The sequence below is a fragment of the Anopheles funestus genome, chromosome 2RL (assembly GCF_943734845.2).
Source record: "Anopheles funestus chromosome 2RL, idAnoFuneDA-416_04, whole genome shotgun sequence".
Lineage (NCBI taxonomy): Eukaryota > Metazoa > Arthropoda > Insecta > Diptera > Culicidae > Anopheles > Anopheles funestus.
The window spans coordinates 31,617,602-31,632,123 of record NC_064598.1 but is presented as its reverse complement, the minus strand read 5'-3'; the positions used below and the strand labels follow the sequence as shown (position 1 = coordinate 31,632,123).

Genomic DNA, 14,522 nt, shown 5'->3' with positions numbered 1-14,522 from the left:
GTTCGTCTTCACTAGTTCCGGGGCCATCACGAATGAGCAAATCATCTGACATAATCAAATACCGAAATTCGTTCGACCGGTCTGTGATCTCATGAGTTTTCCACACATTTCCATATAGCACTTGTTTTGCATTCGACCATACAAGGTGATCAAACCGAAGCAAACCAACGATAGCAAATCTTGAAACAGGTTCGACTCCTCCGTATGAGTTCCAACATTAGTGGGTGCTGGAGTCACTCCAGTACTCCCGTGACCACTCACTTTCTTTCTCTCGTGGTGCGATGCTCTTAAGTCACTCGGCTGCTGTTGAATGTGCATCATTTCTACGCCTGCCAATGCATTGCACTGGACTCTCTTGAGAAAAGTTGTGGCCCCCAGGCAGCCGGTTCCGCATGCGTAAGTTTGCCACTCACCTGGAGTTGAAGTTACCGGTATACAGAGCCAGTGGTCGGCAATTACTCTGGGCTAATATATTTTTTTCCTGGATTAAAGTTAAATTTATACAAAAAATATCATTAAGATTGAAATAAATATATTATTACAGTGATATAAAATTATAGCTAGTTTTTTTTGCTTTATTGCGAACTTGTTTGTTTCAAAATAAGAAAGAGTGTGGCTCTGAGGCCAAGTAGTGGCGGGTTCTAGTGTCAGAAAGCAGTAGAAGCCATAATTTGCTTGACAAGACCTAATAGGCCACTACTTCAATAAGAATATGAAGATGTATTAGAAGAAGAATTTATTCTATTATATCAGTAGCATAAGAGGCACATTTCTTTCTGAAGTATCATTGCTACCCTAAAAGGAACTTTATTAAAATTAGTTCAAAAGTTACTAATTGCTCAAATGACTCAACTCCTACAATAATGATATATTTGTTTTTTGCTTTTCAAAATAGAAGACATTCTCTCATTTCCTATGTGTAATAAAAAAAAATTAAAACATAACATAAAAATTGTTAATATACGATTTTCCATTCGAAGAAAATGTACTTCAGTTGTCCAAAAATTGTTTCCAACAGCGGTGTGTGAGGCGTTCTAATTTACTCATGAGCTTGACGAACACTGCTCGAATCCGAGTTTTCTCACTCGAGGGCTCTCTACGATAACGCGCTCCTCCGAACATCGAATCACAGTCAGTTGTTTGCTGACTACGGGCCGGTTCGGTCGCACTGCTCAAACGAAACAGTTTTCCCGTAGTGTCGAAGACGAGTGCGTGTACGGTACGTGCGTGCGGGACGAGTTCGTGTGTGCAGAGGATTGTTGTTGGTGGCCGTGGCCACTGGCACCAGCATCGCTGTGTGTGCGTCCCCGCCATTTCGGGTGTGCCTTTATGTGAGATTGGTAGAGTTCATCATATCTTTGGAAGATTTTTCTCCTGCTAAAATACCGTGCGCAACACTATGCGTACGATCTATCGCGAAGTAGCAGTTTGAAAACTATTGTTTGCTGGTGATCCGTAGCGGTTTCCTTCCAGCCTGCTGGAAAAGCATTGTGCGATAAGTGTGAGCAAAAATTGTTTTTTTAATTCTCGCCTAATCTGAAGCTGACAAGAGTGAACGGGGTGGAAAATTAATCTCATATTGATTAGGAAGTTACACAGAGGAACGAGGAGCAGAATAGCGAAAATAGAAGGAGAAAAAGAAATCCACCTTTGCTTTGAGTTTGAAAAGTAGCGAGAAATAGCAAATATTGAACAACGTTTCTTGCCGCAGTTTGAATGTTTACATTTGGTGAATTACAATAGTGGTGCTTTATGTTGGTGTAACAAAAAAAAAATATACATGTGCAACATAACAGTGTGTGAAGCTCGGTTTGGTGTAATTTCGTACGTGTGCTTAAGTTCCGTTGCATCAAAGTGCTAGTGTTTGAAAAGGTAATATTAAATTTCCTTCCGATCAAAATTTAAGTTTCTACAACCATAAAGAAGCAATAATTTACACTGAAATAATCCCCCCCCAAAAAAAAAGCAGATCAATGGTCAGATATAAAAACAAAATCTCAAATCAAACTCTTGAACTTTAATGACCAACAATTCTTTTCACATTACTCACCTTACCCCTATCTTTGGTGTTTCGGTGTACACAACTGTTTACAATCGTGAAGTTTCCTGCAACCGTATTCATCGCCGTTGAAAGGTGTTGTTCTGGCAGAACATTAATTTGTCTAATATCGTTATAATTACCTATAAATAATTCATAGTCGTCTTCCCTATGACCGTGGGCCGTGGATTTTCTCTTCCCCGGTGGTCTGTTCTTGACACCTGTGCTGTGATGAAATAATGAGCCTAGGGCCGATGGTTGTAATTTCTATCGAAGCAAAAACTAGCGGAAATTCTTTTTCCCTTCCCACATTGTTTCATTGGTTGTCAGACAGAAAGGGCATACATATAAACAATCTTTCGACTGTGTGTGTATGACAAAAAAGACACTTACAAATCTGAAAGTGGAAGCAATTTAATGTTAAAGTCTCCCTCGGTAAATCCTTTCCTTGATGGAGAAGGGTGCAAGGACAAGTAGTCTGTGACCAATTCGTTTCGTTTAGGTCAAGAGCGATAAAACCTATTGTGCCAAGATCGAACGGTGGAGCAAAAACCATGTCCATGCGAAACGGTCTGGACCGATTGGACAGGATGCAAAGTGAAACAGGAACTTTGCTTTCGGTTTCATGAAACGGTCGACCCAATCCATTACAATCTTCGTTTTCGTTCGATGCATCGTAAATTGCTCAATCCTGCTGCAAATTGCTACGGGGTAGTTGCTACCGTTTCCCCCGCTTTACAAGGTCTCGAGATGATCGGGAAGATCTTGTCAATAAATTTGACATGCTTTGCAAGTGACTGATCATCAACAAACGGAGGGGGGAACATGAAGAAAATGGCGATTGATTTCACTAGATTTTATTTTCTTCCGTCCCGCGCATGCAGTTATATGTGCTTCTCGAGGCTGGAATGAATCAATCATGTGCAGTTTGCGAAAGGATTAGACTGATTGCGATTGGCAGTTAAATAAATCATTTCACTGTGATGTATTGCTTTATTGCTGTTTACTAGTAAAAGTGATTGAGCAGTGAAAACATGTGTTATGTTTGGTAAAATACTATTTATTTGAAGGAGATTTTTAATAAGTGTTTACTAGAAGAAATTTATTTTTTAATAGAATGTGATATATTTACGCAGTTTCAGCTTTAAATAGGGGTTTTTCTCTATTAAGTCAACTACATTGAACTGCATGATTCATAAACCCTAATGGAAGCGCTAAGTAGGTTTTCCAGCATCCGAGACATGCTTGCGTTCTATTTATGCAAACGCACAGGTATCACTTTGCGTTTCGAAACCACCTGCATCTGCTTCAAAAGTTAAGGGTTTTTGTTTTCGAATGGCAAAGTAAGGCTAAATTTACTACCGTGAAAAAAAAAACGGAAAGGAGAAAAGGAAAATGCATTTCAATTGTTTGGCGCCGCGTAAAATCTTCTTCGCACCGGTCGCTTCGTTATCTAACAGCATTAATGAAATCCCATCAGGCAGCAGCATCACAATCGTCGCTGGCAGTCAAACGGCATTTTTCCGCGCCAAACAGTGACCCGATTCTGGTCTCGTTGTGCAGGGCGTCGCAGAGGTGTTAGGCGAACGTTAACTTCCGCCCAGCACGAATCCAGCAGGCATTGCTTCCCTGCCAGGCAAGCGTTCAGGTTCCCTGGGTCTCGATTTTTGTTTTGTCGGTCACATAGTTTAGCCACAATTGAGATGAACCACGGGTTGACGAATAGTAAAAAAAAAACAGAGCTAAGCAATATACACAACCCCATCCACCAACACCTTCAACTGGTAAAGATGCCTAACCAATGCGGCCAATCTCGGTAGATTCCCCACTGAACGCCCTCTTTACGTACGCCACACGTGCTCGACACCCCTGTTTTGGTACACACCGGTTCTGTGGTGTTCATTTCCGTTCCTGTGGATAAACTGCGCTGCTTCGGAAATTCGATCCCATTAGCTTCGCAAAGCCCCAAAACCGTGGCCATTGGCCTACCGCTCCCAAGCGGGCAAGACGGGAAGGCTTGACTGTGTGTTTGTGTGAGTATGTGATGATTTCTTACAGCTTGCCTATCTAAATCCGCACCACCTTATGCTAAACCGTGCTGCTATTCGGGAAGCACGCAAGGTGTCGTTGGTGAGCAACAGAAAAAAAAGGCGCCCAAGAAAGATGAGCACACGAGCACATCATATAACAAGATGCTTGATAAATCGGTTTTTAACAAGTTGTCAATTAGATTCGGTTCTCATTTCGTTCATCGTTTCGTTTAGCGATCCTTTGGGGTTGTTCTTCTGCCGTCTTGCACTAACCATTTTCTCACTCTTTCATTCTCGTTTGGCGAAATTCTTACTGCAGGTCGATTAGTTTCGTCCGATTTGCAGGTGTGTGCTGGTTTTTTTCTTCTTTCACTTCGGTTTTTGTTTTTGCAAACTAAACCACCCGTTTTGCAGTGGTTTCGTAACGGCGAACCTTTTTTTTTGGGGTCGATTCGCGATGTTAGCGTAAAAGTATTTCCTTCCTTCTAAAGGGTAGGGATTTGAGAAAATCTGAGAAGTGAAGGAAATATGCGGTGAAACATTATTTATTAGTGAATCAATTGCTAGAATTACTGATACGTTCATGGCAAGTCTTTTGCAAAATATCAGTGTCAAGTGTGGGTTGTACGTGCTTCAATGAGGAAAAAAACTAAAACCTACAAAAAATGAACAATTTAAAAATTTTACTCGCCTGGAAAAGAATACCTACCAGGCCTTATCAATAACTATACAACCGATGGATGGGAAAGATAAATGCATAAATTGGTAACATTTAAAAGCAGACGAGCAGACGAGACTTTGATTTCATCGTTTGATCATCGTTACACCAGTATAAACCATTCCTGCAGATCGAGTGGAATAAAACCCAAAACGCTAGTAGAAGATCGCCAGAACACCGTGCAGTGGCATCATACAGAGCAGCCAACTAATTAGAGGTAATATTTCTTGACGTGTATACGAGTTTTTTTCCTGTCTGTGTGTACGTTTCGATAGCTATTTTTATTGCTGTATCACGTTGCGCAGATTTTGTAGAATAATCAAGGGTCGGTGGCTGGCAGGCAGGATTCGCTGGTTAGTCTCACGACTGGTTACGCCACGCGATGGCAAACCTTCAGCCTCACGCCAGCATTCAACAGAACGAACAATGTACTAAATTTTTATTACCATTCTTGGGCCGTTTTGGGGGCCGTATGCAATGCGCTGTTGCTGTGGTTTAGCTTCTGGCGCTCGTCTAATCATTTATGGGAGCTTTTCCTTGGAAAAGCTCTTCATACGAATCAAAAACTTCGATGGGCTCTAGTTTGAAAGCACGAGGACGTGGTGCGTGGCACGGGAGCAGAACACAATTCATCCGGTTTTAGTGAGTTTAATGGGTTGCAGCAGTACGATCCGACTTGAGCTCTTAGCGTGTGCGGCCACGTTGAATGACACTCGTCCGGGGATAGTGTTGAGTGCTGGGGCAAGGCCAAAGCGCGTTCGGGATTGGTAAAGGGTTGGTGGGTCGTAAAACTTTAATGAAAGTTTGCAGGCGTGTGTGTTTTGATTTGGTTTCCATTTTTATCGATCGATGATTTTACTTTCGTTTTATTGAGGTTCATCGTTCCCGTGGCCGTAGCTTCGGGCGCGAGAATGCTACATTAAATGCAAACACATCGTGTATAAAACAGTCTGAACGTCTGATCTGAGAAGTTTATGTAATTCTTCATTTAAACCGACTGCCAGTGTCAATGGCACTTGAGATTTTCCTAATCCAAACGACGATCGACGAGTGGCTGGTTGTTTGTATGTTCTTATTTAATCGTTTCCTTTTTTTCCTCTCGTACTTGTGTGCCTGATATCTCCGCCGGTAACCAAATCCATCTTAGTGGACTGATCGGGGTCGAACGGAAACACTCCTAGAGATCCAATTTGCCCAACGCGATCAGTCTCGATCGACCGGTTAGACGAGGTGCGTATTTACGCGGATAAATTAACTGGTAACGGTGCCTATTTTGTCATCGCGATTAGCAGCGAACGTTGGTTAGGAAGCTGAAGAAAACTTCAATATGAAGCATGGCCATAGCATGAACAGGACCAGGGAGCAGAAAAAGGATAATTCTAGAGTGTCAATAACATGTGGTTTTTTTCGTAATGCCGCATCGATATTCAACATAAATATTAAGTTGTATGAATCAAATAACATTTTCTACATTTCTGCACAGTAGTGAGTAATAATGCATCAAACCGGTAGCACATTTATGGCAAGCGTGTCATAAAATTAGCTTAACAGAATTTCTGAATTCCATTCCATCGGAGAATCGGAATAAAAAAAAACAAGAACTTACACATTGCATCTTAGGTGATACCGCACAATTTTCTGCTTGCGAAAGTACATCTATTTCTACTACTTGAGATGCTTTCGGCCACACTAGTTCTCAGCCGTTTATTTAACGAGAAAATTGCTACACCTGCACAATGACAAAACGTTCGCCCGGTGCCCGAAGAGAGCGCATCGTGCCCGGATGAAGCTAGTCACAAACCCGGGTCCCGGCCACAGCCTGGTTTCATCTGGTGATGAAAGCTTTCTATTTGTATTTAGCCGAACAGTTAGCGGAAAAGCGTGTGCTAAATCAGGGCAATAGAAAGAAGCGAACGGGCGAAGAAACGGCCACCGTAAACGGCATCAGCCAGATATGGTGAAGCGATTCCGCCAAGTGACAAAAGATCTGCCCGCTACGTCAAGAAAGAATCGTGCGGCAGAAGCGCGTAGTCGGCGTAGTTGGAGAGGATCCAACAAAGGGGTGGAAGATCATTCTGCAGCATACGAGCCGGAACGGTTTAGGTGAGATCACACTGCATCGGTTGTGGCGTTTATGCAATTGCGCTATTACATAAATTTATGCACGTTATTCTTCTGGTAAGGTGTGGAGTTGAAGCAAGGAAGAAAAAAAAAGGGTGCCTATTGTTTATACACACAGACGGCGTCTTCTTTGAGACCCACGTGCGGACCGCACCGAACGGATGGGTTGCTCGAAAACCATCGCTACAAAGCGAATTCCGTGCGAAGGAGTGACACAAAGAATACGCAACAGGTGGAAACCTTCGGGTTTTGTTCGTTGTTTTGCAATTTTAAGTCAGCGGACGCGGTAACCAAGCTACGGCACGGTAGCGCGACTATCATAGAATGGAATACCTGCGGGAGCACATTTTACAATTTCTAAAAGCAAATTGAAATTCTACCGCCCCGGTATTCAAGGCGGCTATAACAATTACACAAAATTACTCTACAGTTAGTTCTCTCTGTGTGTGCAGTGTTTGATTTTAAGTGTGTCTCGAAGAACCTGTCACGCGAGCGATAAGCAATTTTGTATGTTCCGCTTTATTCCTTTGCCGTATGATTCAGGAAACTGTGGGCCGACGAGATAGGCTAAGTTTGATTATGTTTTATGTTTATACAGTGATCAAGCTTTTCGTATAGTGCAAAACTATACTTTATATGATAGTAGTATTATTAAAATTATATTATAAATGTTTCATCAGCTTTTCTTGAATTATTTAACTCGTTAAAAATGGCTGCAAATGCTGCACGTATAGTTGAATATTGCACCTTCATTGAGACACAGGCAGGTGTGCCAATGTATCCACAAACAAATTAGGTGTACTCTTTCAAAAGGCTAGTCAATAGCCCTTGATCTTTCAATTTTCGAAGCTAGGCTTTCCATTCCTACGACCTAACAACTCGCGTGCGCACGCATCCACACTGGCGGTATCAAACAATTTATTTCAAATTAAAATATCAACCATTCGGTGCTGAATGAAAACAATGGCTGCATGTGGACAGTGTCACACTCGGCGTGTGGTACTGCCCTAAGATAGACCAAGAAGCCGGGGGGAAAAGAAAAACAAAATGAGTAAATAAAAGAAATGCACCAACGTGAAGGTAATGCTTTGGAACCGGGTTCGTCGCTTGCGGTGTCGTGCGAATCTTGCGTTTTGTTTTGTTTGCCTTGCAGCTCCCGATATCAGTGACAGTGGGCTATAGTGACAACTTCTTTCCTACCGCATACCGGGAGTCTGCGGTGCATGGGGCTGAATAGAGCAATAGTTTGTGTGTGTTTGTTAGTTTTATCGAGAACGGGAAAACTGGCCAACAGGGAGAAGAAAAAAAACACAGCTAAATCAGAAAAAAACGGTGCTAGCGGGCCACAGTCCTTGGTGGCCGGTTTTGCTAAAATTGCTTTTGGACCCACTTACCGGAGGCGGTAACCCGTACGGTTGTGTCGTATCTCTTCCTTCTACCTTCCTCTCCAACCATTTTTTTTGCGCCCGTCCGTTCGAAGGAGCTCTTTCTTTTCGCGCTATTTTCGCTGCCGGTGTTTACTCGGAAGTTAATCGGACAGGTGATGGTGGCGTTGATGATGCTGGTGTGGTGATGGTGCATTATGCAAGTGATCTGCTGTTGGCCGGCCGGGACTGTTAGGAATCTAAGACCTTGCCGTACGCCCATTGCCGTTGTTGCGGCTCGTGCATAACTTCTTGCCTTGCGTTGACCTTAAATGGCGAGGGATAAATATGTGCATATTATTCTGCTGCTCCATTCATCTCCTTTATCGTTGATTCTATTTATCTCGTTCTCTCTCTTTCGCTCTTGGTGATATGCTCTACGACATTCTCTCGTCTTCTATGACATTCTCGACTAGATGTGTTCGATTTTCTAGTACAACTTGCATCCGTGCTGACCGTGCGATTGTTCATTACCATTATCATTCTGGCTGCATCATGATGCTTCAGCACAAGGACAGTACGCTGGTGCCGGCATTGGAAGACGGCATCGTTTGGTGGCTTTTGAGCGAGTGTGTACGTTCCCGTTTTAAACGGGCAAATAAACTGATCACCTTTTAACTTCGATCAACTGCAGACAGATGAATTGCGCCGTTGGATGAGCTCACAATGAAGGTGAGCCAATAAGGCAGAATTTCACCTGTGCAGAAGCCGGATCGAATTGATATGGTTATTTGCCAGCGACGGAGTAAATATGTCGTATGACAAGTTGAGCTACTTTTCATATTGGAGACCTCACTGTTTGCCATCGGTACATGTATTCATGTATCGAAGTCATGACCTATTCCGATTAAGAAAAGAAAAGTAAAATCATTTATCAATCAATGCAGAATGCTGGAGTTTTCTTAAATATATGTATATAATCAATAAAATTCAAAAACATATAATTTAATCGTTAATACCAGTACAACCATCTGAAATGTTACTTCCCTAATAATGGCAGAGGTCAAATTTGCGTGGAAGAAAGTATTGAATAATAGTAGTTGAAGCACGTATTACTTAATCGTCGCTAATTTGTCCCACTTTTTGCATATTGCGCCGATTCGATTCGCACATTTATTATGCATCATCGATCGGACACCGTGAAGCGAAATTTGTGTCACTTTCAGTTTCCGTTTGGGAAGCGCTCCCATGCCAGCACATCGTCCTCATTGCGCCTGTTACCATGTGTCACGTTTTCTTATATTAATTTGCGTACGTATACGATCGACTTCACGCTTTGCAAACCGTAAACGACGTTCATCGCTGGTAAAGTGACAACATGGTAAAGAAATGTTGCTGGTGGTGTAACATTCAGTTGACACGTTATGTCATATGGAGGATTTCGATAATTTGAAGCACTTATTGGACTATTGAGTGTAGTTTACAGTATATTTGCAGCGTGATTCCCCTAAAATTTGAAATATTATTGAGTAAAAAATCTTATAGGAACTCAAATACTCTGTTTTTGTAAAACGAAGCAATTTTTGATAAATAATGTGATGCAATAATTGCTTTATTAATCAATTAATTCTATTACAGCTAGTGAAATGTCCATTGTTTAATTGTGACTATAATTCAAATGATTCCCGAACATAAATAGATGTTGAACAAAAGAAAAGGGTAGAAATAGTTCGTGATCTATTCCCAGTGTTGAACGATTTTCGTGAGCTTCAGTTGAATAGGGTCCCCCATTTGATGGTAAATCGGTAACCTCGAAGCAATTCGATCAATATCCGGTCGTTAAATGGGAGTTGGGGATGTGTGCGTCAACCGCTCACAGAAACGATGGCTACTCGGGGACCGGTTAACGGGCGTGATCGGTCTCATCAGAACATTCCGTGCGTTTTTAGGTGGGCTTCATTATAGGGTTCGGGTTTTAGTTCTGGACCCATGTTCTCCCTCTTTCCGTTGCACTAATAGCAGCTTTAAGACGCTACAACGATGAAAGGAGTGTATTGGGGGAGAAGAATGTGCAATAGGGACGATTAAAAAATTAATCATTAACTTACCTCCGGCAACAATTCAGCCCTCGGACTAGCCGACGAAGATCGATGAATTGATCGCAAACGGAACAACATTTCGTCGATCCTGGATAACTGTTCGGATGGAAGTTGTGGAGTGGTATTGAGAAAACTGAGTGAGGTGTTAAAGTGAGGCAATGTGATCGATTGCATTCGATTAATGTGAAAAGAGAAGACCGGTTAAAATGTACCCAACCCCAATTTAATTTTTACTTTGATTCATGTTGATGTGAAATTAAAAGATTTGAAATTTAATTTCAAAGAATATGCTTTATAAAACTTCTTTAAAAGTATTCAAAAATAATTTAATATAGTTTTAAACAGATGCAAATAAAATGAACTTTAGTTAGCAAGCGCTCAGTTATCATTCTTCATTTTTCTTCAATGACTTTTAGCATTTCAATCTACAAAAGAAAAATCGATTTTCAGATGAAACAGAACAAAACTTTAATCCAAACACGGCAAAGCAAATCGTCGGCAGTAAATTACGCAATATACCAATTTACCGTTTCACATTGATAAAGTAGAAAGCATCAATTTGCAATGTCCGGTTTAAGTATTTGCACTATCCATCCATTTCTTCGCAGTTTGCTTTGCATATGCCCTTGTCGAAGATGGTTGATCCCATGGAGCATGATGTATTTTTTTTGTCCGTGTGTTGCTGTCCGCTTCTTGCTGTAGCATCAATGGCTATCGATAGATGGAAAAATGTGCGTCCAGGTTCTAAAAGGGCTGCATACCGGAATCGCTGCGGTCTCAGTGGCTTGGGTTTTATCTAAGTATTACTTTTTTTTGTTGAACAAAAAAGATTTACACCATTCCGGAACGGATGGTTTGACGAACAACCACCGGTTCATGAACCTATGATTCAACCATGCTGCTGTTCTACTCTTCTTCACATGTATTTATAAATATTTTTGCTCATATCATTTGCACAAAATGCTTCATTCCGATGGTGGTTAGTTAACAGGAAACTGCGGTGATGCTGTATCGTTTTAGCTGGAAATGTTTCTCATTCTCAATGGTAGCTGCACGGTACTATCTTGACCGGATTCTGCTCAGCATGCAGGCTGAAGTACCTACCGAAGTAGGAGAAAATATTATGATTAGTTTCATTCGTAATGCACCGTGTGGAAAAGTAAATCATATCTTCCCGCTTATCCCGTATATCAATGCTCTGTGATTAACCGGGCTGATCTGCGATGGAATGTAATCGCCGTGGAATAGGAGTATATTTCTTCATTCTTTACAGAACGGGTTCAACGGAAAGCGATGAAACCATCGGCTGGGAAGAAGGTCAGCTTTTCCGTGCTAATAAGAATGAAGTGCCCGAGGAATTCTGATCGATATCCCATTCGAGCGTCAGTCCGGTAGCTGATGGTCGATGAATGGTGAGTGATGAAGCATCCATCCATCAGTCGAAGAGAAGGATATGCTAATTACCATTAGATCAATCGTTTAATTTGCGGCTTTGAGACGCCTTGGGGGCATTGGAAAAGTGCTGCTTGTGTAGCATTGCGATTATTATCAGTCCTCAACGAGCTCCAGTAGACGAAACCGCAAAATCTCGAGACGCGGAGTGGAGATCGCGATCGGAAAGTCTTCAATACGACCTACTGGACTTGTTACGATTCTATTCTAGTTTAGGGTGCACCGCTAGCTGAACTACATCGTAGCCGTTTGATGAGTAGGAAATGACCATAGTTTCCAAATTGGCCAGCTATAATATGAAGCGCCATGATCACATCATGTTTTTTTTTGGAAATGTGCACATTTATCAGATGTGGTGCGAGTTGGCAGGGTCATCTCATATGACTGCCGTTGGTTTCGGCCTGGTCTGGTTCGATCAGGTTTAATATGTTTTTATTTGCTGACTGCCGTTTTGGAATGAAAACGGTACTGCTGGCGTGTGATTTTCGGTTCGCGATCGATCACGCTGCGGAAAAGCAAGTCACCAATAACGGTAGCGAAGGAGACCGATTTTCAAGGGAGAGAAGAGAAGAAGAAAAAGAAGAGCACAACAAAAAATGAAAACAACTTAGCGACCACTCCCGAGGGAAAGGAAATGTTGAAGAATGCTTCTAAGGAGAAATTAAGAAAAAAAATCTAATCGAATTTCATTAAACTCTTCCGATGGAACAGAAAGTGGTTGACGAACTGGAAAAGAATAACCTTTTTTTGGGAGGGAGAGAAGAAGGGCCCTGCAAGGGCAATGTGTCCTACCGAACGCATTGAAAACCGCTCACTGTTTGGTGATTATCTTTGAGCGATGATTGTAAAAAGTCAATTTTCTTCCCTTCCTTGAGTGATGAGAATTGGGTCACTAGTTAGATTGTGTGGATAGAATGGATAGCAACAGAAGCACCGGGAAGTTAATGCTCATTCAGGCATGTTTCGAATAGAACTGGGAAGGGAAACTTTTAGTCGACGGTCATTACAAGCATTTTTGGATAACAGTTTTTCTAATGGAACACTTACCACATATCTGTCCCAAGATTGGTTTTATTTTTTAACAATTTAATAGATTTTTTTTAGTTCCAAATAGTGCCTCAATGTTGTATAAGAAATAAACGGAAAGGTGAAAAAAGTATGCCTACGTTTGCCTTTATTCAATCATATATCTCCTATCGACATGGTTGGAAGCACTGAAGCCATCGCTCCCAGCCAGCAAAAGCAACCATTCCAAGATTTCACACCGTGGTCGTTTTCAATTTGTTACACTTTTCAATCAAACGAACTGCTGCATACGATCGATTCCCGAACCAGAAAACCAGTCGGTTTTCTCGCCTTTGAAAGGCTGTGTAATTCGATTAGCTCGTGGTTTATTCGCTTATTGAGCATGGGAAGCGCAGGGGAACTAGACGTTACAGCACATCGTTTATAGATGGTAGCGCGACTTTAGCTGATGTTTGAAATGGAAGTTTTAAAGAATAAAACCATTTTCTTTTTTGTTAAAGCAATGGTATGCGGTGAAGGAGCAGCAAAAGAACGGAAAACGGAATTGAGTTGAACAATCGATGTGGTAGCGTTCAACGTTTTCAGTACGAATCCGTATCTCGTACCGATGCAATAAAATGTCTACCACCGTGTCTAGAAAGTGACCCGCTTCATTGGAATGTTCGGTGTAGAAGTGCATTTGTTGCCCCAAAATCGTACACCATCAGGCCGATTTAGCGCGATCAAAACAGATCTCAAAACGATCGTTAAATGATGCCGCAAAACCATCGATGCCCTTTACCTTCAATGGCTTCCAGGGTAGCCTTCAACCATGTAGGGTGATGTCTATTTCTATAGCCAGATAAGAAGGTCCACTTGGCATCGGAGTTGCACGTTCGGCACGTGTAGAGCCGAATGTCCAAATCATGGCCATCTTTCCGCATACAAAACGCCTCTATTAGGCGTAATTCATTTATCACGTTTCCGGGCTTCATGAATGGGGCCCCAAACCCTGACAGTTATGAGGGGTTTTGGATTATTTAAGGGAACCAACACAGCAGGCATCCTTTCTCCGCTAAATGGGTAAACGATTTCGGGGCGGGCCCCAGCAGAATCACACACAGGTTGCTGCGGGGGGATCAAAAATAACAGATGAATCCATTCAGTTGGAACTAGTCCGGGTACGAGGGGCCTAGCATAAAGCCCAAATTCAAACCTTCAATGAAAGGTATGCAAAAGGGCCCTTATTGCTCCGATGGATAAAAGCAAGCGGGAAAAGAAAATGCCGAACGCGAATGCACATACGGACAGTAGCTTCATATAGTCGGAATTGAATTCATGCTCGAATCGATTGTGATATGAATGGGAGACAAAACAGAAACGATCATATCGGTGCGATAACGTTTCGTTCGGTAGATACAGATCGGGCGAAAAGGGAGTAAAAATTGAGTTTGAAAGTTTTTAGTCACGGTTATCTCAAAGTAGCTCTAGTCTAAGTGATCAATGGTTGATAGTCAATTACGGTTGGTTTGGCACTGTGACACTCGATCGAGACATTATCATTTAAATTTTTCCGTTAATCGGTAGTGCTGTGTGGGGCTTAAATACCAAATATTTCACCAGGAGTATATCTTTATAAACATAAATAGACTAAAGTATAGATTAAAAAACATAGTTAATTAGAACTCGCCAGAT

General features: G+C 41.8%; 1 protein-coding gene across 1 annotated transcript in view; it reads left to right on the top strand.

Annotated features, from left to right (window-relative positions):
* Nucleotides 1–1,054: 1,054 nt before the first annotated feature.
* Nucleotides 1,055–14,522, top strand: part of LOC125764310 (serine proteinase stubble) — a 99,425-nt gene continuing 85,957 nt past the window's right edge. The window contains exon 1 of the mRNA XM_049428449.1: nt 1,055–1,872. The gene's annotated coding sequence lies outside the window, so the exon portion shown is untranslated. The remainder of the gene's footprint in view (nt 1,873–14,522) is intronic.